General features: G+C 41.2%; 1 protein-coding gene across 2 annotated transcripts in view; it reads left to right on the forward strand.

The window, feature by feature from the left end:
* The first annotated feature begins 13,575 nt into the window (after nucleotides 1–13,575).
* The window catches only part of LOC113944875 (serine/threonine-protein kinase Sgk3), a 55,554-nt gene continuing 42,047 nt past the window's right edge, over nucleotides 13,576–27,082 (forward strand). For both annotated transcript variants that reach the window (XM_027638502.1, XM_027638504.1), the window contains exon 1: nucleotides 13,576–13,697. The gene's annotated coding sequence lies outside the window, so the exon portion shown is untranslated. The remainder of the gene's footprint in view (nucleotides 13,698–27,082) is intronic.

The raw sequence follows: 27,082 nt of genomic DNA on the forward strand, positions 1-27,082 counted from the left end.
CATCATGATTGATTGCCCAAGCAATTTCCACAACAATAAACTTTCATTACAGAATCTTTGATAAAAATCACAATTCTCTGGCAAGGTAATAATTTATGCAAATTAAATGCATCTTTATTTACAAGCTTTATACACTGTATCTGGCAAACAGGATAAGGAACTTCTGTGTTATATCGCTGAATACAGATTATGCAAGTAACTAAATCTTTAAGCAGCCTTAAAGGAAAATTCAGGAAATACAGTGTCTGCCTTATTAGTAGGTACCCTGCAGAAGTGTAGCAACGAGTTCTACCAGAGATCACAGCAAGAACCACGCTATTTTCACAGGCAAACAACAACATCACAGTCAAGAAAGTGGGATTGCTTTCACATCCACCACATACTTGAAGATCAAACTCATTACAAAGTTAAATCTATTTATAATGGGTCAGAAGAGTGATTGATTGTCAGCAACAGGATATATCTGAACCCGTGCCACTTTGTTGATGAGAACCAAGCACTGCCAGTCAAAATACTGGGCATTCATTTCAGGCTCATGATGCAAGACGTAAAAAGCTCAGTTTGATCTTCACCCAGTGCTACTCCCTCTCTTTTTTGTCATTCACCCTCAGGAAATGGGTCATTCCCAGGTCAAAGCAATTATTTCTCAGAGGGACTTGTTTCTTTGGAAGAGCAATGAGAAGTTTCCAGCTAAACAGAAACAAGAGGCTTGTGCATCATGCCAAAGATCAGATCACAATAAACTGGAGGATGTTCTATTTTGTCAAGAAGTGAAAGTTATTTTCAGCCTTCAGCTACACCTCAGCCTGCTCTACAGAAAGGATAGCTAAGATCTGGTGTTATCTTCATTGAAACACTGGCAGAGCTGACCCTGCCTAGCCTGCAAGACTAGCAGTTTAGTCTGACCTGGCCCTAAAAGCTCTCTACATTTACACCTGAGAAAAAGGAGAGAGAAAACACAAGTGTGAGGTAGAGGGGAAGGTGGCAGTATCATCACACCTCACAATGAACACAACCCATTTCTATTTAGATATGACACTCTAGTGTCTAAAAAGCATGTATAGGACTGCAACTGGCTAGTACTTATGATATCAAAAGTACTATTAGTAGTACCAGCTATCTACAAGGAGTCAACAACAGCATGTGCTCCACTGCACGGCACAGCTTTGAGTCCCGTGTAGTGGGGACTTTGTATTTATCGCTCCTGTTAAACCAATTCAGCACTCACTTCCAAACTGCTGCTGAACTGTTTTGCCCATCACTTGAGCAGGCATTTTTAAAAGCCCAAGCACTAACCACTACACTAACTATGGCATGACAAAGGGGTATTGGTCACAGGATTCCTCATGTCCTTGTCCTCAGAGGCAGCGTGCAGCCCAGCAGTGTTCTGGCAGGACAGGAATGCCCACTGAGCAACTTCAGCTTTCATAAAGCTTTGGGTTAATTAATAGTTACTCGATGGTGGTTAGAAAACAGCACCTGACTTATCCATGGGACCTGGATTGGTAACTCTTGTCCTGGATACATCCAGATTAATAACTTCCACATCCCTCTTCTACTGCCTCCCAATGATGTCCAAAATGAACAACTGTTTTCCCTCAGTGCTTTTACAGAGCTTGAACTGCTGCCATTGCAACAGGTTCAGCATTTCACACCACTAATAGATGCTCTCTGTTAACACTGATGTCATTCCTACACACAAGACCAAATTTGGGCTGCTCAGAATGTGGTATGTGTGTTAGCAAAACACGAGCTCGTTAGGAAAACAACATGAAAAGGAAATACTAGGCAGAGGTTCCAATACTAATTGCCATTATCCAAATAACTTGCTCAAAAGCTTTGCTGCTGTAAAGTCAATGCTCCTAATGTTTGCTCAGGTATAGCCTCGTCCAGTAAGAGCAGCTTGACAGCTGACTCTCATGCAGGGACAAACAGGGCATCCAAGACAACTGGGGTTTTTTGCCAATGCTTTCCTTTCGTTTCTTGGCTCAAAATCTGGTTCTGAGGCCCTATCTTGAAAGCATTTTAAATTGATTTCACATGCGAACTCCTCTGCAAAGTTAAGGCCCTACATTTTTTTACTCTGAATATCCCTCTGCGAATTGATGTCAGCACAACTGGCAAACAAAATGGATTAATCAGGACTGTCGTTAGAAAGGAACTGTCAATAGAAAATCGATCTTTAGGGTAGTAGACCATTAAAAAAAAGGAAAATGTAAGTGTTATTAGCTTAGATGTGTAACCTGATTATATGGACGCCTCAATAGCGATTACTGTGAATATTTATCTGCTTTCCATAGTGCTCTGTCAAATACAATTTGAAGGAATGGTACAATCTCATTACACAAAAAGATAAATGCCTCAAAATAAAATAGGTTGGGCAACTAACACACTCTCTGCCCTATTGATTTGTATGTTCACAGCATATAGTGTCACTGATCTCATCAGCTGTTAAAGCTTTACTTAAATCTATACGATAACCACACGTATTTAAGCGTCCCGATTAACTGTCTGGTCCCAAGTGAAATTCTCTCTGCAAACACCCCGTTTAGCAGGGAAGAATGAACTGCCATTTCCAGTACAGAAGAATTCCCAAGTCAAGGATATAAATGGAGGACAAAGACAATAAATACTTCTTACAGAGAGCACATAGCAGTGATGCCTGGCTTGCGATTATGCTTAAAATTTGGAAGTATTTCACAGGTTCAGAGCCTGTATTTTTCAAAGTCGAAGACATAGCAGAGAACCTGATACACAAATTCGAAATGCTGAGACTGGATCAACAGGCTGGAAAAAAAAGAAAAACCAATGTAGTCACTCTATCCTTAGATTTTCTCCTGAGGGTTTTAACTTAGATGTTATTACAGTTCAAATTTAAACTAGACGAGCCCTTTAAACTGGTTTGTTGCCCTGTCCTTTGGCTACTAAGCTGAGCATAATGCCCCACCTTCCAAAATGCACAAAAACCATTACCACCAGTAGCCAGATGTTCCAATATTTTCTGGTTTCCCAATAGCTCAGAAGGTTCTTGGTCCTTTAATACACCTTTAAATGCCTAAACTATAGCTCTTGTGTTCATGAATTCATTGCAGTTCACTAAAAACCTTCCAGTAAGTGGGATCTTCTACCACACTTCATTGTCCTGGATGTGATTTCTAGGTATCGAAATTAGAGAAAAAGCAAAGGTTTTTTTGCAATTAGTTGCAAAAACAAAGAAACAGGCCCCTACTGCTGGGTAGGAATTTATTTGAAGAGAAGCTTTTTCCTGCATCTGATATAAAGAGCATTCACAGTAACAATGAAGACGTATCATCTATTAAAAAAAAAATTACATTTGCTTTTGAGAAGTATTTACCCATCATAAACTCATTAGCTTCTATCGTGGAAAATGCATGAAGGAACTTTCAATTAACTCGTGTCCTTCACTAATTTTACAAGAAAAACAGGAATAAAACAAACAAACAAACTAACAAACAAACAAAAGCAACGTACCAACCAAACAAAACCCCCAACAAGTTGTTCCTGGAGATTTTTCCATTTCTGGGCTATATTACTCTTATTTCCATAAGACCAAGGATGGTGCTTTTCTCTGTACATACAATACTGGTAGTCCGAATCCAAAGCTACACAGCACGAATCGTGGGACAGAGTGCCAAAGCCTCTTCCAGCGTTGTTCTGCTGCACTCAGCTCTGGCAGTAGGTGTCAGCAGCAACCAAGGAAGGGAACCTTCCCACTCGCCCTGGAAACACGGATGATACATCAGTGCTGTAGGGCACAACTACTTTGTCACTCTATTGCCTTCTAATCTGAGTAATCAGATAAAGAAAAACAGAGGGGCCAGCTGCTGAACATCCTACATGATTTTACCGCACCGAGCAAATAAGCAAGATGAGCTTTGCTTATGCCCCGAGATTTCAATTAGCATAGCAAGCTTTGGAGGGGAGTTCATAAGACAGATACTGATATCGAGGAACAGTGTGTGCTGGAGAATGATGGGAAAACGTGATTTGCACATTGGGAACATGAGTGCCTGTTCTGAGGTCCGGAATTTATCATCCAGAATTCAAATAACTGCAAAAAAGTGGGGGTGAAGAGAGGGCAGAGGAAAGATGGTATGACTTTACTATAGAGCACTGGATACAGAAGATTCAGGGAATATAATTTTAAGAGGAGGTTTTCAAATAAAATCATACTAAGGTCCTTCATTACCATCAAGTTCACTACTCAGATTAAGAGATATCTGCTGGTAAATGGGTACACTGGGAGAAAGCTCATTAACAGGTAGAAGGTATAAGAGAGATTCTGTCAGTATAGAAAACATAGGGCACCCTATAGGGAAGGCTTTCTAGATTTGAATCTGAGTAAATCTAGCTGAGTAAACAAAAATATCAAACAAGTTGCACAAGAAATCACAAGAGAGCAAAAGAAGAACAATTAACTTCAATAAAACATCTTTGAAACTCTCCACATTGCTAGATAATATTGCATGTGAAGAAAGTAAAAATCAAAAATCATTCTGAAAAAATCAGAGATTACATGTGCCCAAACCCTCCTGATCCAAGGAATAGTAAAGTATAGAAAAATCAGCTTGGTTAAGCAATGACATTGACCTCAAAACTACAAAAAAACCCAAACCAACCAACCAAACAACCAAAAAACCATCCCACAAACAAAAGAGGACATTCTGCAAGCTCTCTATTACAGTGAGGAGTGCTTGACAATGCCAGCCCAATATTTTCTCTCAGTGAGGGCAGGCCACAAACGTGAGAAGTGATAGCTGCCTGATCTTGGCATTCATGAGTTTTGGTATCCTCTCACATTACACTTTACAATCAAGCTGGCAGAAAATGCACTGATCTGATACTGCTGTGCTAGATAGAAAAGCCATGATTATAGCAAACTTACGTAACCACAACATATGCAGAGCAGCTGGTCACTACCAAACTGTAAAAGCATATCAAAATGAGGTTATGCAAGCATCTGTCCTCAGTCTGTTCATTAATTACATGCAAGATTTTTCTTATTAAACTTGTGGGAAACACTAAGCTGGAAAGAGTTGCAAGCACTTTGAGGGAGAAATTTATAGTTCAAAATTATCTTGACAGTCTAGTGAAATAAATAGGATTAGAAATCAGCATATATAATATTTTGTTCTCACTTGTAATCATAAGATAAAGGAGTAAATTTATTAGAAGCATTCTTCAGAGAGGATCAGAGCAACAGTGAATCACAAACTGATTGTGAGTCAGCCATGTCATATTGTTATGAAAAAGCAAAGCCTTTTAGAGGATTCAGAGAACGAGTCTCACAGGTAGACAAAAGGATCAACATGGCAACTTGCAGCAAGCACAATGTGTGTTAGTACCTCATTTCATGAAAACCAACAGGGAAAAGTCCAAGCTAAATGCACAAAAAAATTACTCGTAGTCTAGAAAAAAAAAAGGCTGAAAAAAAGAATGGATGTCCTCATGCAAGAGCTAGGTAACTGAGGCAGGTATCACACACAGACTGGAAGTAAGAATCAAGATCTCAGTAAAGAATGATGATACAGAATTAGAGAATATGAGAAAAATATGTTAGAGATAATGCTGCTTCATGATAAATAGCCTGCTCTACTCACAAACCTTTCCTATCTTTCTATTTGTGTCCATGATTGATAAATCCACTCCTCTGATGGTTAAATTTTCTTAACCTCCTGTTTATACCAGGAGCAGCCAGCCCAGTGCTCAAGGTGAACTCTGAAATCTGGGGGAATGCTCCTGATGAAAACAAATAAAAACATGCTGACTACGCTGAAAACTAGGAAAAAAACTAAAATAAGAGTTTGAGAAAAAGAGACTGAGAGCTTACCTTCTTGTATATGGGTTAGGAGAGCTGAGTTTCATCGAATCCCTATTTTAAATATTGTGCCTCGGTCACTCCCTAGGACTGCAGACACTTCCCAAACAGACCTTTTGTGAGCAGCCATCTCCTATCATGAGTGCAAAAGGATTTCTCATAAACTTCCAGCAGCTGCCACCAGCAAAGAAGTAACTTCAGAAGCAGATAGCTACTGGTGTTTTAAACACGCTTTACTGACAGCAGATCCATGTACCAGCTAGTCAGCACACCTGGGGCAGCAGATCCTTGTACCAGTTGGTCAGCACATCTCAGACACTAACTCCGTCCTTCTTGCTGGAGGTCTGCAAGAGTTGATTACAGAATGGATGTTTTTAGAATAGAGTTACTGAAACCCCAGAGTTTGGTAACACAGATATCTCTTCTTCACTTGCCCAGTTCATCCATCCTTTCATTGCATAGCCATCATATTTCACTCCACTTATTTCTGTGTGTGAGTTTATTTAAAAAAAATAATAATAATAAAAAAAAGAGTAACTTCATGTCTTTCCCTTTTGTCCTACAGCAAAATTTCATCCATTTCCCTAATTGGTTGTATCTGTATTGCATTACTGTATGGGAAAGTTCATAGAACAGAAGACAGTAAAGATGAGAAAGCAGAACAAAACTGAAGGAAAACAAAAATTTTATTTAACTTTTAAGTTGAACTCACAGTATCAGCAGGGCTGAAAAGAGTGCCTGCATTACTGATGCATGCACATTAAGTCAAAACACTTCCAAATGACACATATATGAAAGATTTCAGATCACTTTTGCAACCCCTCCACTTCACTTAGAAATGGCTAACGGTCTTCTACTCTTGCCTATTCAAAAGGCTTATCCTCTTCTTTCAAAGATTTTATACCCTGACTCCTGTATCAAGACAAATAAGAACACCTCTGTGAATTTGTGGTAGGTTTTGAGATTTTATTTCCATGCAAGCTGTTGCCTCATTGTTGCTACTTCCTGATAACTCATGGGAAACATCTGAGGCAGGGACTTTCTTGTTCCCCAAAATGGCAACCGCAGCTGGGATGAAAATGAAAAGGGAGAAGAAACAAAAAAACCCACTTCATTAAATAAATCTGTTTTCTAAGTGGGGTATTTTCTTGCACTGAAACTTTGGTTAGTTAATTCAATCTCAGCTTCTTGGAAACTTTCATTGCTGTATCACATGCATTTTTTTTCCTATACCACTAAGATTTAATCCCAATACCCTTTAACAAAAAAATGAAAAGAAGCAAAAGTGGACGTTGGGTTTCACTTAGGGTCTCTAATTTACCATCTGTTTAATTATTATATCCTGCTTTGAGGAAGATGACTATTTGTCCTCTCATGTTTTCTTTGGTCTGTTTTTTGGATTTCCCTTTGGAGGCATCTTGATACAACAATAATGGAGCACCCTTACAACACGTCATCTGCCCTATTTCCTGTATTTTTTTCTAGAGAAATAGCTTCTAATTCTTGGCTGGATGCTTGAAAACTGTTATTTAATATATTTTAAATAAATAGTTTTAAAAATCTAAAACCAACTTAAAATTTAAAAATAATTTTTTTAAGAACTTTACAACAGATTTGAAGAATATACTGTCTTCCATTATTTTAGTTGACTGTGCTTGCAGAGGTTGACTGTTAGATGCTGCAGCCAATGTTACTGGTGTTTCACATGACAAATAGCTCAAAGCAGCAGGGATCCTGAATGCAAAAATGGGATCTGCTTTGAATGCAAAAATTTAACAGGCTTGTGGTGTGAATGAATGAACCTTACAGTGTACCCAGTAACAAAAGCTAAAGGGCTTTTTGGTCTAATTAACTTTGAACTTTACAGAGAAAACACTTAAAACGTTAAATAGCAGCACAATATGCCACAGCAGTTGAGTAAGAGGATATGATCAAGGAATAACAAATTTCTTTTTTGGAAGAAGGGAAGAAAATTATGTATGATTACTAGCTACCTGGACAGAGGATCCCATGATTAACTGCTTACCTCTCACCATTTCAGGAACAGAACTGTAGTTACTTGAAAGCTGCTCCTAGTTAGGGGCTAAGCAACAGTGCTTACATGTCCTGAAATATCAGAAATTGGCAATATCTTCTTCCTATTCAATTCAACAGTATTCAACTTGACTCAAGATCAAACAGCTAATGACTATTATTTAATAACAATTAAGACTTGGAAAAGTCTCCGTTTACACTCTGGACTGGGGCACCTCACCTGAATATCTGCCCATGATGAACTCCAATTCTGCAAAAATCTGATCTAGATTTCCTCATGGCACAGATAAGTACAAACTAAAGTACAAAACTCCAACAATGTAGGAAATATAACCAACTTAAAATGGTGGCTATGAGAAGGGTGACCTCCACACCTCTGTACCTGTTGTGATTTGGGTATTGATGTGAAAGCCTAATGGCAATGCTTTGGAGATCATTTTTTGGAGGCACAATGAGAGTTAGATAGGGATCCCCAGATGTGATTTTGCAACTAAGTTCCAGGAGTTCAACAAAGCATTTAAGTTTCTTCTTTTTTAAGATTTCTGTTGAACTTTCACCTTAATTGCTGTAGTCCAAGATTCAAATGTTCAATAAAATGTGTTATACTACCTTATTGGAATAAAGTAAAATCAATACCTGTACCTTGTAAATCTCTATGCTAATTAGAAATATCACACAATCACAGAATATGCTGAGTTGGAAGGGACCCACAAGGATCATTGAGTCCAGCTCCTGGCCCTGCACAGGACCATCCCCAAGAGTCACACCATGTGCCTGAGAGTATCATCCAAATGCTTCTTGAACTCTGTCGGGTTGGTGCTGTGATCACTTCCCTGGAGAGCCTGTTCCAGTGTCCAACCACCGTCTGGGTGAAGAACCTTCTTCTAATATCCAACCTAAACCTCCCCTGACATGACTTCAGGCCATTCCCTTGGGTCCTGTCACTGGTCACCACAGAGAAGAGATCAGTGACTGCCCTCCCTCTTCCCCTCACAAGGATGTTGTAGACTGTGACAAAGTCTCCCTTCAGTTTCCTCCAGTCTGCTAGTCCCCTGAAGAGGAACTTTACAATTCCTTTGGGACCTTGCTCCAAAAAAAATGGAAATTTGTGTGCCTGAAGATAGAAACCTCCTCATGAACATGGATTCAGTGGCAGACGAATGCCATGTCACAACAAGCCTTTCTCATGCTACGTAATCATTAATCTATTTCCTTGTTAGCATGTGGTTGTGGGGGATCTAACCAGCCTGAACGTGTCCTGTCAGGTCTGCTGAACAGACAGTCCTAGGTGAAAGATCATCTTATATAACTTTCTGCTCTCTGCTTAAAAACTTTCTTAACTTTTATTTGTTCCACTTGCCCTCAGTCTATTTCTTTCATCCCTACTTTGGCTCATAGCCTATAGTCCTAGAAAGCCTGCTGTAAGTCTACATCAGCTAACGACCATTTGTCTTTGCATTTTCCCCTCTGAAGTTCAGCCCACACTATTACGGGGCTTCCTTATATGGGAGGAGGCAGAAGTAGGATGCACAAAGGCAGAGTTGCTACAGGGGAAGAAAAGGGAAGAAAGGGAGAGACATGCAAATAGGTGAAGCAACAAAGAGAATGGAAGAAGGTATAGCAAAAAGGGAGAAGTCATGGTGGCCTCGCAAAAGATATTTCTGCCCTTTGTTTGGTTTCTCATTATAAGGTGGAGAATGCATCATCTCCACAACTACTGAGTTACTGCACTAAGGGTTTACTCTGACCTTAGTCTGTGCACCAGACTGCTGATACTAACAGGAATTTTGTTATGCTTTAAAAGCAGTATGTCATCATCATCTGGGTTTTTTTCCCCCCATTTTCTTTTTCTGTGTTGCTGGTGCTTCTAGGTGTGCTGTTCAGACATTGGCCTGTGTCTAGTTAAATAAATCAACCTGTCTGTAAGGAAATGCCTAAGAACAGAAACCGAACAATGGAGCAAACACGAGGGAACAAATGAGCACATCTATTAGCTTTGTTTGCTCAGCAGCAGGCCTGAGACTGACCTTTTAAAGATTTTCTAGATTTAGTGCTGCCTAGTATGGATGACATAGCATTAGGGACCTTGAGTGTGTACTTATGTCGTCCCAGCAGAATACCAGAGCAAGAGGAAAACGTGCCATTCTTACAGGGAAATTACAATGGAAAAGAAGGCAGAATGTACTGGCAAGTAATTTTTCCCTTTGTCCTTTTTTTTTTTTTTTTTTTTTTTTTAAGAGGCTTTTACCATAGGTGAAGTTTGCTTGCATTGAAGGGAAGGCAGTTCAGATTCTCTTTGGTATTTAGGTCTTCTGCTCTGGCTGTACAGTAGGACAGTAGCCTGAGTAGCAACAGAAGAGTCTCTGGTGCAGACAAATGAACATGGAAAGAGCATGAATTTACAGTCACCCAGGGACTACACCACTATGGCAATGTCATGGAGGGGCCAGGGCTGCATCTGCAATTGTGGTCTAAACTGGAAGCTTTTCCCCAGGCTGTCAGCATGACAACCCAGCATTTGCAAGAGGACTATGTCTTTCTCAAGCTGCCTAGTTTGTGCCAAAGACCATGTGAAGCAGGAAAAAAATGGATTATATCAGGTCAAAGAAAGATTTGTGGCATTTTTACACACATACGCACACACAAAAAAGGACAAGAAGAGACTTCCAGTGGTTCAGACTCCTCAACTGATAAAATGCTGTTATTTATAGCTGACCTTTTGTGTTCCTTCCTACCAGCTCTGTGTTTTTTTAAGTGGCAGGAAAACTCTAGAAAGAGTTGTGTATTATTATTAGCTAACTGAAGTGGATTTCACTTTAAATTGATGCTTTTCACAATTTTTAATTTCAGGTAACGAATAAACAATACAAGAATACCTGGATAGACCTTTGGTAGTAGAAATCCCAGTGGCAGTAGGCACTTTATCCAATGTTTAAGAAGTAGAAGTATGTTGTGATAATACATCAGGTTATAGCCTACTTTGGGGTAGATCTTTCCTTTTTTAGGGAGGGGAAAGAAGCATTTTTTGTTCTGTTTTTAATTTTGCCCTCAAATGGGAAAAAGAGCTTCCAAGATTTTTTCATCATTCAGGTTATTTGGAAGAGAAAGGAAAGGAAGAATGGTTACATCTATTATTCAGTCTTGCTCTACTAATTTAATCCAATGCAGAAATAGGTGAAAAGATGAAAGAATAATTCCTGTTAAATATATGCAGACTTAGGAGGAACAGAAGGTTACGATGATCATAGAAGCACAGAATCATAGAGTAGTTTGGGCTGAAACAGACTGTTAAAGGTCATCTAGCCCAACCCCCTGCACTGAGCAAGGACATCTTCATCTTGATTAGAGCCCCATCCAACCTGCCCCTGAATGTTTCCAGGGATGAGGAATCTGCCATTTGTGGGCAGCCTGTTCCAGTGTTTCATGACTCTCATCATAAAAATTCTCCTCCTTATATCTAGTCTAAATCTACTCCCTTTCAGTTTAGAGCCATTACCCTGTGTACTATTGCTACATGCCCTTGTAAAAAGTCCCTCTCCAGCTTTCTTATAGCCCCTTTAGGTACTGGAAGGCTGCTTGGTGTCATCTGCAAACTTGCTGAGGGTGCCTTCAATGCCTTTGTCTGTGTCATTGATGAAGACACTAAACAGTGCCAGTCCCAGTATGGACCTCTGAGGGGCACAGCTTGTCACTGATTTCCACTCGGATGTTGAGCCATTGACCACTACCCTCTGGATGTAATCATCCAACCAATTTCCCATCCAATGGACAGTCCACCCATGAAATTCACATCTCTCCAATTTGGAGAGAAGGATGTTGTGGAGGACCATGTCAAGGGCTCCACAAAGTTCAGATAAATGACATCTGGAGCCCTTCCCTTGTCTGCTGCTGTAGTCACTCCATCATAGAAGGCCACTAGGTTTGTCAGGCAGGACTTGTTCTTGGTGAAGCTGTGCTGGCTGTCTCAAATCAGCTCCCTCTTCTCCATGTGCCTTTCTATTTTAAATTATCTAAATAATCTGGCAATTTTCCGAGTTCATATTTTTGACCATTAGCACAGTTTTAAAGATGCTGTCAGTCAGAAAGAAAAATGTTTGACACAATAGTAGTTGCAGCAATTCAAGTGTACAATTCCACTGAGTGGTGGTAGACTAAAGAAAAGACAAAGACGAGAAGTGAATTTTAGGTGTGGTCAAATGACTGGGCATAATGATGGGTTAAATCAGCATTCCCACTAAAAATGTGCCAGCAAAATCTTTAAATTAAAAGAGTGAAAGTGGAAGCTTGCATGAAAACATACCACCTTGGCAAGAGCTGTTTATTCCTACCTTTCCTCAAAGATGTGGCTTTTAGCTGTAGTTTTTCATTTCACTCCTTTGTTTGGGAGTCCTTAAAAGCTGGGAAGTAAGGTACTACCCAAACTGTATTGAACGGACACTGTAATGTAGTGATCATTCTTTTAAGACATACTATGACATCAGGTTAACCAGACCAGACCACCAGATTAAGCTCTTTGTCTGGTATTCACTTTTACCCATACTAAAGTCTCTGTTTTATTTCCAGCATCTCAGGATGCAAGAGCTGTTGCTTTCTCAGTAGTCTCTTCCCTTCCTCTTACTGCCGCTCAGCAAATTTCACCTGCACCCTGAGTGTGCTTGGAACAACCTCCCTTGTCTCACATCCCGTCTCTGAGGCCTTCCTGAAATTCTCCTTGTTTTGTGAGGCCTCCAGGCTGGTGCCATCTTCTAAGGTGTGCCACATGGGAACCTCAACTAGCCATACCCAGAACCATGAATCTGACAGACAGAAGTGTTTTGAGGCAGAATTGCACAAATTAAGGGTGGGGTGGGTTTTAGTGTGCTGCACCCTGTGGTATTATGTGGTGAAGAAAGTGTGTCAGGAAACGTGAAAGAAGCAGCCAGAAAAGAGACAGCAAATGTTGCTTCAGACAAACTGATAACTCTATTTTTACCACATCCTGCTGTGAGAAATGAATACTGATTAGCGAACTAAAAAGGCAAAATAATGCCTAGAAGACAGAGGGGGGAGGATACTTCTGCACCCTAGATGACGTCTCCGATGTTTCTTTCCTCCATCCAGCCCTATTAATCTACTTTTGCTGCCCAGATGGATGAAATACTGGCATCGAAAATCATCCTCGCTTTCCGTGCCGGGCAGTGACAGCTCTGCAGGGGACAGAGCGGCTCGGTCCTGTGCAGGCTCCGTGTACGTCCCGATGAAGCACAACCCCTGCCCGCGGCCTCACAGCATCGCCAGCCCTCGGAACCCGCTCCCGAGGCGCGGCCAGCGCGCCCGCTGGGCGCTGGATGTGGGGAGGACCGCGTCGCCCTGGATTATCCGTAGGTTTAGCGGGAGGATCGCGCTAATCCGCCCCTGCATCCCACGTCTCCGCGTTAGCCGGCAGCCGCAGGCTCTGCGGTCCCTCAGGGAGCTGCAGCCGCGGGGCCCGGGGCGGGAGCGGGGCGGGCTGCGAGTCCCCGCCTGACCCCGCGCCGGGCACCGCCCGGGGGGCGCTGGTCGGGGCGGGCCGGCGGCGGGGGAGGCGAGGCGGCTGCGACAGCGACAGCGACACCGACAGCGGCCCTGCCTGCGCCGGCGGGGGAGCGGCTGCCGCCCGTGGCCGCCCGGGGAGGGGGCAGCCCCGCGGCGGGACCGCGTCATCCCGCGGCCGCGGCGGGAGGAGCGCGGCTGACGCGGCGGGGAGGAGGAAACGGCAACTCGGGCGGGCGGACGGACGGACGGACGGACAGGCACCACCGGCCCGCCCCGGCCAGCGGAGGGACGGGGGGTCGGAGGGAAGCAGGTACACGGGGTCCGGCTGTCCAGGGGTCCGTGCCCCTTCCGACGGGCATGGGAAAAGAGAGGCCGTCCGGCCCCGCGGCGGTTCGGCGGCCGCGGGGATACGGGACACGAGGACGTTTTGTTTCCCTTTTGTTGCAGCCCGAAAGCGCCTTCGTGCTTTGCCCGCACCTCCGGCGCTCCCGTGGAGTGTGTTCGGTGTGGCCCTCACGGGGGGGCTCCTGCGGAGGGGGACGGGGGAACTGAAAGTGTTCCGCAGGAAAGCGCTGCTCCCCGCGTGGGCGTGCGGCTCCAGCGGCTGGGATCCACTGACGGACACGGGGCAAAGTGCTCACAGACGAGTAAACAAACACGCAGAAACTTCTGATTTTCTTTTTCCCTCATCGACTAAGATTTTCGATATTGTACTTGCAAAGAAGTTGCAAAGTCATTCAGCATTTCACATTCTCCTCTCCTGTTTTTTTTTTTTATTCCCACTCTTCTACAGTAGTGTTACTTGGCTCCTGCTAGTACTCTTGCCCAAATGTTTTTATGGGTTACTGCATGTATGTGTAGTTTTACTTATTATGCTTTATTTTGCATGGCTGGCTGGGTGTGGGAGGGTTTGATTTCTGGGTTGCAACCACAGGCACCACTAAACTCCACTTCAGTTCCACTACTTAATTCAATAAAGACAGTAATGCTGCAGACTTTTAAGAGGTGAAGGATGGCTTGGCATTTACATTTAGAGCAGGTGAAGGAACCCTTGCCCAGAGAGCCTTTGCAGCGTGCCCCAGTAGGATGAAGAGATGTGGCTTGCTTTGCTTTGTGCCTCACGGTGGAAAAGAAGTGGACATAGTTCATATCTGAGGTCCCTCTTTTTAGTGGTCTGTGTGCTAGACAGGCAAGGGCTGGAATTGCCTCTTCCCCCCTTTAAACACCTTCGGTATGAGAGATGGTTGGAGGCAGGGAGAGAATTAAAATGTTTCCTCCTCTTGTGCAGAAGGACTTGCAAAGTATTGGTACTTCCTGCACAAGTCTTTTACGGGAAGGTAAAATTCTGACGCAGACTTTGAGGATTTGCATTAAGGGGAGAACTGGTCGAGCTTGAAAGAGTATCCCATAAAACTCACCTGTGTGACTTTGTATTTGCAGGATGTCTTTGGCTCAGTGCTTTCATGAGCATTGGTCAGAACTCCTTGACTTCCCCTTGCTGACACTTACACGCTCCTGCAAAGCTCTTTATTTGATGGGAATTCTTCCAGCTCTTTCCCTTAATTTTTGAGAATGTATGAAGAGCAGGAATATGCACTAGTTGGCATCAAAAAACATTTAGTGATCTCTGTATTTCTGTGTAGTAAGTACTACAGCCCCTTTGTTACATGCTCTGAGCATTGAAATAGCATTGACATTTATACTGGGCACTCAAAATAGATGTTGGCAGCCCTTGCATTTAATTTCTTTCATGCTAATTTAATAAATTCAGTACCTATTATAATCCGAAAAGAGGATTAAACATTTCCTGAGGGAAAGGAGAGTTATGTGGACTGGTGTATACATGGGCTGCATCCAGAGTACTGCAAGGCTTGCAATTCATTGGTTATGCTGTCGGAGTGGATCTTCATTCTGATAATCAACAGCTCATAGCTGTTGTTGCTTTTTACTATTGCTGTGTGCGTTCTCATTCTCTAAGGACAGGTATCTTTTTAAAGAAGTCTGACAAAGCTGGATGTTCAAGTCTCATTGAACAGAAGTCTTCAAAGGACCTACGAGGGGACATTAGTTATGTGGTTCCTAGCCCACTCTGCTTATAAAAGAATGTATTGCAGGGAGCTCGTAGTTCGAGTTTTAAGATGTGGGCACTTTAAAATTACTACTCTCTGCATTTTTTGACTTGTTTAAAGTCAACCCACTAGTAGGTGGATAATTTGACTGTAATGGCATGTGTTTAAAATAGTGATCGCTGGTTTTTAATATGCAGAATTGCTTCAGCCTAGCTAACTGGAATAGCTGTAAGCCTCCAAAGCTGACCTGACCCACCAATAAGATAATTCAATTGAGTATGCTGAGGGCCAAAAGTAAAGTATATGAAATAAATTGTCGTAGGTATTAGCAAATAAAAATAGATGCAAAGCATCTCTTGTCTCTCCTAGGATCTAGGGTTTATGATGGAAATCATCTGTCAATCTATAATGCCACACATGCTAATTGCAGGTTCATGTTAATCATCACTCTCTAAGAGGGTATGTCAAATCTTATTTTCCATCCCATCCATATAGGATAAGCTTCTAATAAGCTGTGATCCTTCAGCCACATCCACACATCAGTTCTCTCCTGGGTTATCCTGCCTATAACCCAGATCATTTTCCAGATGGTTTCAGTTTTATAATTTGCATGCGAGTTACTGGGGCTTTTTTGTCCCATGGCTACAAGCCATTTTGTACACAAATGCCCTGCATTTCTGCATGGAAGTAGAGCTCAGATTACACATATTTGCAGTTGCAAATTAATTTTTTGTTTTGGCTGTCTAATTTGTCATTTAGAAAAATGTTATTTCAAAGGAATGTGCGCTTCCCAAAGGAAAGTCACTATTGGTTGGTTTTGTGACTTCATTTTTGGACATCCTTAAGTCAGTGAAGACTTATTCTGCTATGAATTTTTTTTTTCTGTAGACCAAGGAACTAGAAACTAGCATAAGTAATGTATGTATTTGTATAGACTGAGCAGTAGTAAAGCAATATGTCGTTTTTATTTGAATCCAGCTCTATGAGTGTTTATATTGAAGGATTCATTTTGTTCCAGTTTAAGTAGTATCCATATGCTAGAATATCCTACAGAGCAAACACTTACACTTTCCAAACTAGAACAAAAAGGCTTCAGCATACTGTAAGAACATTTTAAAATGTGTTAATCAGATTCCTTCTTGCATTCCTAGTTCTCAAACAGAATTTATTCCCCCGTCTTCCAAACCACCTAACACTGTGCCTGCCTGACTCTGAAAGTGTCTTAAATGTATTGGATCTCCCTTTAAGCAGAAAGTTCTTAAGCGCCTTATCTAGAGCTGCTGCAGTTGAGCATCAAAGCCCTTAGGAGATGAAGAAACTAGGACACCTGGCAAGCACATTGTAAACACACGCCCTGATGGGATTGGTTGTGTCTTGAAATGCAGTTGTTTAGGCTTCCTTTTTTAAAACACTGCCAGAAGAGGAGCCAGTGCTCACCTTTCCCTGAGAGCTCCTGGTGGTAAGACTTGTCTGAAGAGTAGACCGTGTTCTGGTAGTTGAAATCTGGGCTCCTGATCCATGTGCCCAAGGGGTTCGAGCCCACATCTCCCACCTCTGTAGCTGTTGAATAGGCTGAAGGAAGCAAGTGGGAAGGCACGTGTCTTTCTTTGTGTTCAACCTGGGCCCTCGTGTGGAAGATGCAGCAGGTTGCCTGAGGCTGACATGAGGGAGGACCGGAACCTGACTCTCTCTCTCAGCAGTTTGTGTGTTCCACTGGGAGGAGGGCTGGGATCTAGTGGTTGGTTGCTCATGATGAGACTGTTATCAGAGGTGAACATTTTCATGACATCCTCTACGTTTCAAGAGAGGATCAAGACTTGGCTAATTGCTCTAGGAGAAAACTGGGCCTAGGAGAAGAATGGGCTCAGAGATCTGCAGTGAGTGGTGACAGCTGTTCGTAGTCCTAGTTTAGAAGTTTAAGCCCTCAAGCTGAAGTGGGGAAAGCGTCCAGCGTTTCCTACCAGAAAGCCCCGTTTCCAGCGCAGGAATTTCCATCCTGAGCCACCTCTCTTGCACAGTTACACCTATCTGTATGGCGATAAGTGTCAGCCTGCCAGTTCTGTATTATGCAGGTTTTTAGGTGTCATTGTAAGTAATCCGTACCACAGATTTGGGTGTTTGCGACGTAAACTCAATTTGTAACTCAATTCCCTCATCCAATTCTGTGTTGAGAGTCCTCTTCCCTAACCTTTAGCAAAGGAAGAAGTAAGGTTGTGTCTTCATGTGATCTTTTCACTAACGTTTCTCAGACACCCTGCAAGCATCATCTGATGAGGAAAGGAAACTTCTTATTTCCTCATATTTGAAATGCTTTGCTTTGCAACTACAGTCTTTCTTTGTTTTAGGGCAGGAAAGCACCTGGTTGAAGGGGGAGTGTTTGTAAGCAAGATTGGTGTCTAAATTTTTTTCAAAGCTCCTTTATTCAAAGAGATGTCACATCTTATTTCTTGGCAGCCTTGTTTGAAACTGTGAGGGCAACTGGCAAGCTGCTAGTGCTAAGTGCCTCGCCAGATACTATTGCAAAATGCTGCCAGTGAAGAAGTTGCATAACTTTACAGACCGTTATATTTCTCTTGGAGTAATATAAACCAAAGGGGTACCAGCTTCTGAACCTTTGCCTCTGCTGAGAAGCAGGATGGACATGTTTCCATCAGCTTATGAGGCACCAACATGTTGCTTTGCTGCTGCTGTCTCTTCCAGCTCTTGCAATCAGTTTTCCTTCAATGGTACTTCTCTGTCTCTTGTTTACTGTTGTGAAATAACCAAGGAAACAGAACTATTTAAAATATCTTCACTGTATTGTTAATTGCAAAATATTTTGGAACAGACATCAGACCAAGAAAAGCTTTGCCTCTGATTCTGGACCCAATATTGCTACTGTAGCAGGTCCATCAGAATAGATTTGTAGTGCCCCACAGAGTTATAACTCATATTTCAGTGCTTATTGAACATCTATGGAACTGAAGTAATTCCTCAAGTATTTGTATTTATCAGTATAATGTAGGATGCAAAATCTGATGTCTAAATATATGCAAACCATGTGCCAATTTTTGAGAATTTGTAACTTTGCTGTTAAAACAAGGCACTAGTTGGAAACACAGTTCTATTTTTCAGAAACTGTCTTGATGGCTTTTTCTTTCAGAGCTTTGCATCGTTAATCTGTGTTCAAATTGATATTTTAATGAGAAAATGTTAGTGCTTGGGGACTTGCAAGAATTGTTGTCCTGTGATGTTGCATATAACATTGCATTACAGTGAAATTTCTGGATTCAGCTAGGAAGATAAGCTGAAGGGGTAAGTGCTGCTTAGGGCTAAACATCTTAAATCATGCTGTTATTCCATGTAGAAGAAACCTTGGGAGGTGGCAAATGTGACCTCCTGCTTGAAAGAAGGTTAACCCCAAGTTCAGCCACGGCTGCTCGGGGCTTTGTCAAGCTGGGTTTTGAAAACCTCCCAAAGACAGAGGCTCCACAGCCCTGGTGGGCAACCTGCCTCAGTGGTTAGTTGTCCTAGTTGGATTTTCCCTTCTCATGTAATGCAACGTCGAGAGTCTACGTCTGCCTTGGTACCTTTCTTGAAGACATCGGGCGACTGCTGTTACGTGCCCCTCAAGTCTCCTCTTCTCAAGGCTAAGTCCAGTTGCCTCTAACTCACCTCCCAGACCATGTGCTGCAGCCCATGACTATCTGTCTTCTCGCCTCTTTCATGCCCTTTGTAGTTCCTGCTTCAGAGCAGGAATGTTGGATGTATGTATTTAGATGGAAGTGTGCTCGGTCTGCGGGACTCTGAAGGACTGTATTTATATTGTGACAATTTAGGTTTAGAGGGTTTTTTTGTTTGGCATCTTAGCTTAGGTATTTATGAACTGGGATCACTATCAAGGCCTAAAATATATTTCATACTAAGTTTAGTAAATAAGTAAGGACTGAACATTCAGAAAATGAATGCTTTTACTCAAACTCAGTGGAATTTCCACTTTATGGTATGTGTTTTGCTTTAATGCTGGGAAGAACATAGAAGATGAACAGGAGGCAATTAAAGAAAAAAAATGATGGGACATAACCATACTTTGCAAAAGCAAGATGCATTAAATCTACGAGTTTGGAATGCTACCAAAACCTACAAACCAGAGAAAACTTAGGACAGTTCAGAAATAAAAGCTACCTGGCAAAAATACCCAGACTGTCAAAGGCCTTGAAGACAAGTGCACCAAAGAACTAGAAGACTTCTGCTTCTTTGTTGCCATACTAGTGGTGCATCTTGAATATATTAGGGAGGTGGGGAAGGAAAAAAAAGGAAAAGAGCTATGTTTTCATAAAAGGTAAGTAGAAAGAACATGTATTAAAGACTGTATAGCAATGTTTTATGAGAGGTAAGAAGTGGAACAGAAGAGGGTTATCTGGAGTTATAGTAGATGCTGACAGCCTAGAATCCAATTTGCCTCCTGATTGTTTTTCTCTGGTTTTTTTTTCATTTAAGCATTTAATTTAAATAATTAACATAATGGTATTAATTTATTCTCCTAGTATTTACAATAAATTTCTTGTAAATAACTAATTTATCATTATCAATTGATCTTTAAAAGGGGTCCTCAATTTTTCAGACTAGCACAGAAATGGTTAAGCACCATATTAATATTAAAGCATCTGAATTTCACATTCCCAAATTCTTGGTAAGAGAATATCTGGTGTCTTTGGAACTGTTGGGACTAACAGCTCATTCCTGCCATCCTTTTGTTTTCAGAGCCCTGATAGAAAACATACGGTATTTCTGTCAGGGGACCAACAAAGCTGTCCCTTGGTTGTGTCCCTTGAAAATAATGTCATACTTCCAGCTGTGACAGAAAACCTGAGAAATTACACTGCTATGGTGAGAGAGCGTGGCCAGTGTGCTCCAAAATTTTCAGCTGTCTTGGTGCAAAGTGTTTGTATCAAGAATGAACTGTGCTATTTCCAATGCAGATTTAAGTCTTGTGTATGTGTCCACACACATTGCATGTAACTCTAAAGGCATATGCCAGATAGATTAGTTTAACTTCAATTTTTTTCAGAATTTTTTGGAGGTTGGCTGGCTCTTTGGTTCTCTTTTCATGTTAACTAATATGTTATGTAGTGGATGAATAGGATTCTTTATAGAATTATCTAAAACCAGGCACTGATTTATTTGAAAACAAAGGGTTTCTTTAGAGCTAAGTTTAAGCTGGCATTGCCATGAATCCTAGAATTATTCTACATTTAAATGAGAGAACAGTGATGTACTTGTACTTGGGCTTTGAACAGCGCAGAGCTGTTGACCAGAGACTCAGAGACCGCTGAGCAAATGTGTTTAGGTTCATTTGCTGGAGTTTCCAAGCCTACTTTTCTCTCCTTACACAGATGATGAGAAGCAAAGCTAAAAGGACACTCAGAGCTGCACTGATCAATTTGTTTGGAGGTAGACAAATTGTTCATTTATGTGTGATCAAAAAATGTATAAAACCCTGCTCTGTAGTGATCTGAACACATACTTTTTCTCTGTTTTGCTTTGGGGTGTGTGGGGTCTAGAGCATAGCAGCTAAACAATACTTCACTTGTTTATAAAAAACCTTGGGAAGAAGGGGTGAGAAAGAAGAAAATATTTACAACAGTTTTCCACCCAATTAAAATCAGAAGGCACACTAAAAAGAAAAGAGTACATCTGTGGTCCAAGCCAATTAAAAGTAAATTTTGCTGATTGGATGTTAATTTTCACATCCAAGGCAATGTAAATTTAAACTAGAAGTTTGACTTAACCTCACCAGTTCAGATGAACTTCAAATTAATGATTCATTTGGTTTTGGTCATAGCATCTGGGTGTTTAAGCACATTTTGTGTGAATTGACATTAGAAATTCATAAACTGCCTTAAAATGTTAAACTTGTGAAGTACTTCACCAGAATGTGTAAATAATGCCTGTCTCGCAGACATAGCTCTGCAACACGAGCTGGCTCGGATCCTCAGTTAAGATATTCTTATGTTTGATACCCTCAGCCATTCTTCCTGTTATTTAATTATCTGGGAATAAAACCAGAATTCTGTTGCTTCTCTCATGTATTAAAAGGTATCTCCAATTTCTGTGGAAACATTTTAATTGTATTTGTTGGTATTAGTTCAGGTTGTTTGTAGGTTTTTTTACGCTATAATGTGTGTTTATTTATAAAGAATTTAACTAGAGGTGGAAGGAGGGCTCTCATAACACAGGGTTTTACTCAGAAATTAAACTGCAAACTTGTCAATATGTGCAAAAATCACTTTACTGTTTTACATAGGAGCATCACTTGAAGTGACCTGAAAGAAATTTTATCATCAACCACCCAGTCAAATCCCAGATGATTATTCAGGGAACCATGTTGGATAAGTGATGTGCACAGAGTAAGAAACAAAACCACCCTTGACAAGGAATCTGAAGGGACTGAATATTTCAGAAGCTACAGAGCATAAGGAACAGAGGATGGCCTTGCAGCTCAGAATCTAAACAGGCACGCACACAGACGTGCACAATTTGACACTTCTTTAGGAAAAGAAAGTTGATGAAATGAAAATATGTTGATATTAGGAACTGCCAAGGAGAAACTGGAACATTCTTTGTCTTGGTTACTGCTCTATTACTCAGCAGCTGGAAAAGATTGATGGCTTGGGTGCTTGGCCCTTTTTTTTTGGTTCTCCTGTTTTAATTTATGAGCCAGAAAGTCCGCAGAGATAGGTCCTCATTTAAAGAAAAGAAAGAAAAATAAGATAGATTATTAGCATTGTTATTTTAAAGCAAATGCAGTTGAAATATTAAAACATTGTGATAGTTTGTTACAGTTTATTTACAGATCTGCCAAAGATGTCCATATGTCACATCAGATGTCATTTAAAATGGTCAATATGTTGTCTCGAACCAGTCAGTGCCTGGTGCCCAGACACTTCACGCTGTCACTCCAGTCATGCTTACTGCTGCATAGCATTTAGATCAGTCTAACAGTTGAGTAAAGCAGTGTTGTTCTGGTCTACTACAGCTGATGCCTCCTGCCTTGCTCTCTGCCATATGGATGCCACTGCTGGTCCCTGGATTCCTCTAGTTTGGCTTAGGGTGAGTCTCTGTTATTCGTTCAGTTCAGGAGCTGCTTTTGGAATACATCCCTCACCACTCCCTTTGCTGGGTGATCTCAGGGAACATGAGCTGGATTCCTTTCAGGTGAAGCAAGACTGGAAGATGTTCTTCAGGAGTGCTTTAAACACCCACTGACAGTGAGCGGGTGTCCTACCCACAGGACAACACTGAGATAGGTTCAAGCAGAACATACAAATCCTGCTATGCCAGCATGGGTCATCTGAATGCTGCGTCTTCAGCAGCAACTGTTTTCCTCTCTGTGCATATGCTTTTCTTGCACTGCATTACTTGCTAAGGTAGATGTTGGAACAAAAACTGCAGCAAGGGCAGATCCAAGCACCTGGAGCCTGCCTTTTCTCTTGATTTCAGGTGCAGCCTCATTAGTCGTTGCTCTTGAAAGCGTTAACACACCCCTGAAATGACTCTCCCTGCAAATGACAGTCTCATTTTTTATCTTTCTTTTTCTCAGTTTCCTGCCTGGCACTTGACTTCCCTCAGTGCTTCTCCTCTCCATGCTTTCAAACCTCTTTTCCTTCCTCTTACTTCTGGTTTGCCAGCATCACTTTCCTCGAATATTGCTCCCAGCCATAAGGTCTCAGTCTCAAGAAGTCATGTAACTGTCTCTGCCCCAAAGATGTAATCTGTCTTTTATGAAGAAGTATTTGCTTCAGCTGTATTTAAAGTTCTTTGCTGATGAAGTCTCTTCCAGTGCTTCACTACCCGTCGAATATTTTTTTTAATGTTATCTCCCCTCCTCCATTGTTTAACCTGAACCTTTCCTGTGCTCATTTTAAACTCATTAGGACTTGTCATATCCATAGAGACAATTCCCTTCTCTTTGAAGCAATCTGCCAATGTAACAGCTTAAGTGGATTACCCCCTACTCCCCTCCCCTACTAACAACTAGCTTGTCCATCCCACTTCCCCCTAAGTCATATAATCTAAATTAGTTTGCATTCTCATTTCTCTTTCGTAGACTCTCTGAGGTAGGCCCACATCTTTCATATGCATTCAGACACAAACAGAGTCAAGTAGAAGGATTTTTTTTTTTAATTCATCAGATTATGGACAGGCTTTCCACTTCCAACACTTTTATTTTATATCTCGTAGTGATGTTTGTCTTTCTTAGAACAGCATGACATTTGTCTCTTGTGACTTGCTGTAGTCTGAGGCCTTGTTTCCTATCCTGTCTTTCTATATTAGGTGTTTCCTGCCTGTGGGCAGTATCTTGTACATAACCTGCTACATTTCACTCCATCCTTCCAGATCACTACTCCATCCTGACAGTGATATATTTAACCTTTGTTTCTCACATCCAGAACTAATATTTATTCTTCCTGCATCTGTAACCTGGTTGTTAAAATATCTCGAGGTGATTTCAAAGCCTTTCTAAAGAGAAGATGTGACATTTGTTATTTCTGTCCTACCTGTCTGGAAGGCTGTCAGAGGAAGTTAGCAATGTGATTTAACAAATCTCCTTTGGCTACTACTTAAGATTATCTTCCAGGTGCTGCTAATTGATCTGTTCTGGACTGTTTTCCCAAGCAATTTGAAGTTAAACTGACTCACTGGGTCTTTAATATCCTTACCTGGTTTTTTTGTTGGTTTAGTTTGTTTGGTTTTTTCCATTGTGCACACATGCACACATTTCCATTCATATTCTCTCTCCCTTTCCTCTTGAATTTTACCTGTCATTGCTGTTATTTGTGCTAATTGCTGCTTGCATTTGACCCTTTTGGTGAAGACTGATGTCCTAATCATGATAGCTTTCTGGATGTCATCTCTCATCAGCTTTTCTTTGTGTTGTCTACGGTAGCAAGATTTTCTTGCTCTTAAGCTATAAACAATTTTTTTGTCAGTAAAATTAACTGAACCATGCTTATTCTCATAACTATGTACTTCTTATTGCTAGCAGTTTGACCATGTTTCCACATTCTGTGTCTGTCTTGACAAATAAATCTGCCGCACTGTGTTCCACTCCTGAGAGAGAACTGAACCTTTGCACATTCACCCTTGGTGACTCCAGTGATGCTAAAGGCTTACCATTGACTTTCTTCAAATCCATGATGAGTAAAAAAGTCTGAAAGTGTGCTCCCACCCTGATGTGGGAAGCCAGTCAGTGCAGCACATCCTCTGAATTAAAGCTGTGACATGTGCTGCCATGCTTGGAAAAGAAAAAGATCTGGTTAAAATGTAAGACAAATTCCACAATTTATATGTTCAGTAGATACTGACAGTTATTCTCTGAAATAAGTTTTTGTTAGTATCCAATTTACTTACTGTCATAGTAAATTTGTCCCCTCCCTACCCCCATATATTCTTGGGGTTTTTTATTGGGTGGGGTTTTTTCCTTACAAAAGAAAATCTCAAAATAATTATTATATTTTTTTAGTCATAAAGGAGTGTAAGTTCTGCATGTTTTCCTACCTCCTCCTCCAGACACTACAGGAAGTCATAGTCTCTGTTCTCAACTTTCCTGGGCATGCAATAAAAAAACCTTCATATAATCCCTTGTAAATCTCACTAGATTCCTGCTTTCATACTCCCACAAATCTAGCAAGCACACAGGTGTAGTTTGACTCTATACCTGTTCACCATGGTAGGGATATTAATGCTTTCAAATTTGCATTTATGTGAAAAGTCCAAAATGTCTTTTTCTTTGGTGTTATGTTGATGTTTTGTTTGTTCTGTTTTTGTTCTCTTTTTGCCTCCCTCAGCCGCTGGTCCTTTTGTTAGCTGATGGAAACTCTGTTGTCACTCCTTTATCCCATGAATTGCTAAGGTAATCTGACTTGTGTGACTTGAGACATCCTTCCCGTAAACCGGATTTGAAAATGTGGTACTAGTTTAACTGTGCAGAATCAGAGAAAGGTAAAACCCATGGGTCGAGATAAGAACAGTTTAAGAATTGAAGTAAAATATAATAATAGCAACAACAACAATAATAATGAAAAAGGAGAAAACAGAAACACAGGAATAAAACCCAAGAGAAAGAAGTGGTGGACAGTACAATTGCTGACCATCCACTGACTGATGCCCAGCTCATCCCTGAGCAGCGATCAGCCCCTCCTGGCCAACACCCCTAGTTTATATGCTGAGCATGATGTTCTGTGGTATGGAATATGCCTTTGGCCAGTTTGGGTCAGCTGTCCTGGCTGTGCTTCCTCCCAGCTTCTTGTGCACCTGCTCTCTGGCAGAGCATGGGAACCTGAAGAGCCCTTGACTTAGGGTAAACACTGCTTAGCAACAACTAAAACAGCACTGTGTTATCAAGATTATTCTCATAAGGAATCCAAAACACAGCACTGTACCAGCTACTAGGAAGAAAATGAACTCTATCCCAGCCAAAACCAGGACAGTTCCCAATGAATGCAATAAAATGTATATGAAAAACTTTATTGAGCAATTATGCACACTGGAGTGCTGGAGATAAGAGTCAGCAGTACAAAGAGTCATCTTGCTTGCTCTGACTTTAAGAGAATCCTCAGTACTTCCGCATTTCTCTTCTCAAAATTAGGCATTATTCTTATAATAGCGAGAAATAAGCAGTACTTATATATTCTGAGTTTGGATGCTCTTCTGAACCAATCAGTGGAGGTGGATGGGTGAAGGATGAAAATACCCATGCTTACCCCAACTTTATTTTAATAGAGGTATGTGGTGAGGACCCCTTGGCTGGACATCTGCCTGCCACCCCAGGCTCCCTAGGGGAGGTGACCGCGGCAGCAGCACAGGTGTCCCCAAGGCTCTGGCCTGCAAACAACTGTGTGTGGGTAGGCATAAACTGGTGACAAACAAAGGGGAAAAAAGGAGCAGCGTAGGCCTGGGAGAACCACAGTTATGTAAAGGTGAACAATGAAACATTATTTCTGAAGTGGGTATTTTGAAGGGCTTTTACTATATAAATGAAAAGTACATTTGAATCGGAAGCAATTTGATGTAGAAAACTGCAAGTGACTCATCCCAAACCGGAGGGGAAACAGAGCTAGTGTGGCATGGAGAGATTTTTGAGTGCTTGCATGGTATCTGATTCAGACTCAAGTTAAATTTTCATCAGTTAATCTAAGAGTGAGAGATATTAGTACCCTCCTCCAACACTGCTCCTTTTAGCATCCATTAGCATGGTGCATATTTCAGTTAGGATATCCTCATCACCATCACAGTTGCATCCAAAGAGAGGTTGTTGTTGGTAGATTCTTGAAGGTTGCACAGATTCTGCACAGATCCCATATTTTACTACCAATGCAGTAACAACGTATTTATCAAGAGCATTAGTTCAGGAAGTGTACAACATCTTGAGTTCTCATGGCTTTACAAAATCTTTATCTTCTTTCTAGAACAAAATTTTTTCTTGGTTTAATTCAAAGATTTATAAAAAACATTTCATGAACCAGGCTGACACAAAGATTGGCATGTAATTAAAAATGTTGACATTTTGCTCCTTTGTGTTCTTGTGCAAGCATAAAACTGTGCTGTCATCTACAAAAAATAATTTGTTGGAGAAAACTGTAGA

Source organism: Corapipo altera, unplaced genomic scaffold (genome assembly GCF_003945725.1).
Source record: "Corapipo altera isolate COAL_440 unplaced genomic scaffold, ASM394572v1 49, whole genome shotgun sequence".
Taxonomy (NCBI): Eukaryota; Metazoa; Chordata; class Aves; order Passeriformes; family Pipridae; genus Corapipo; species Corapipo altera.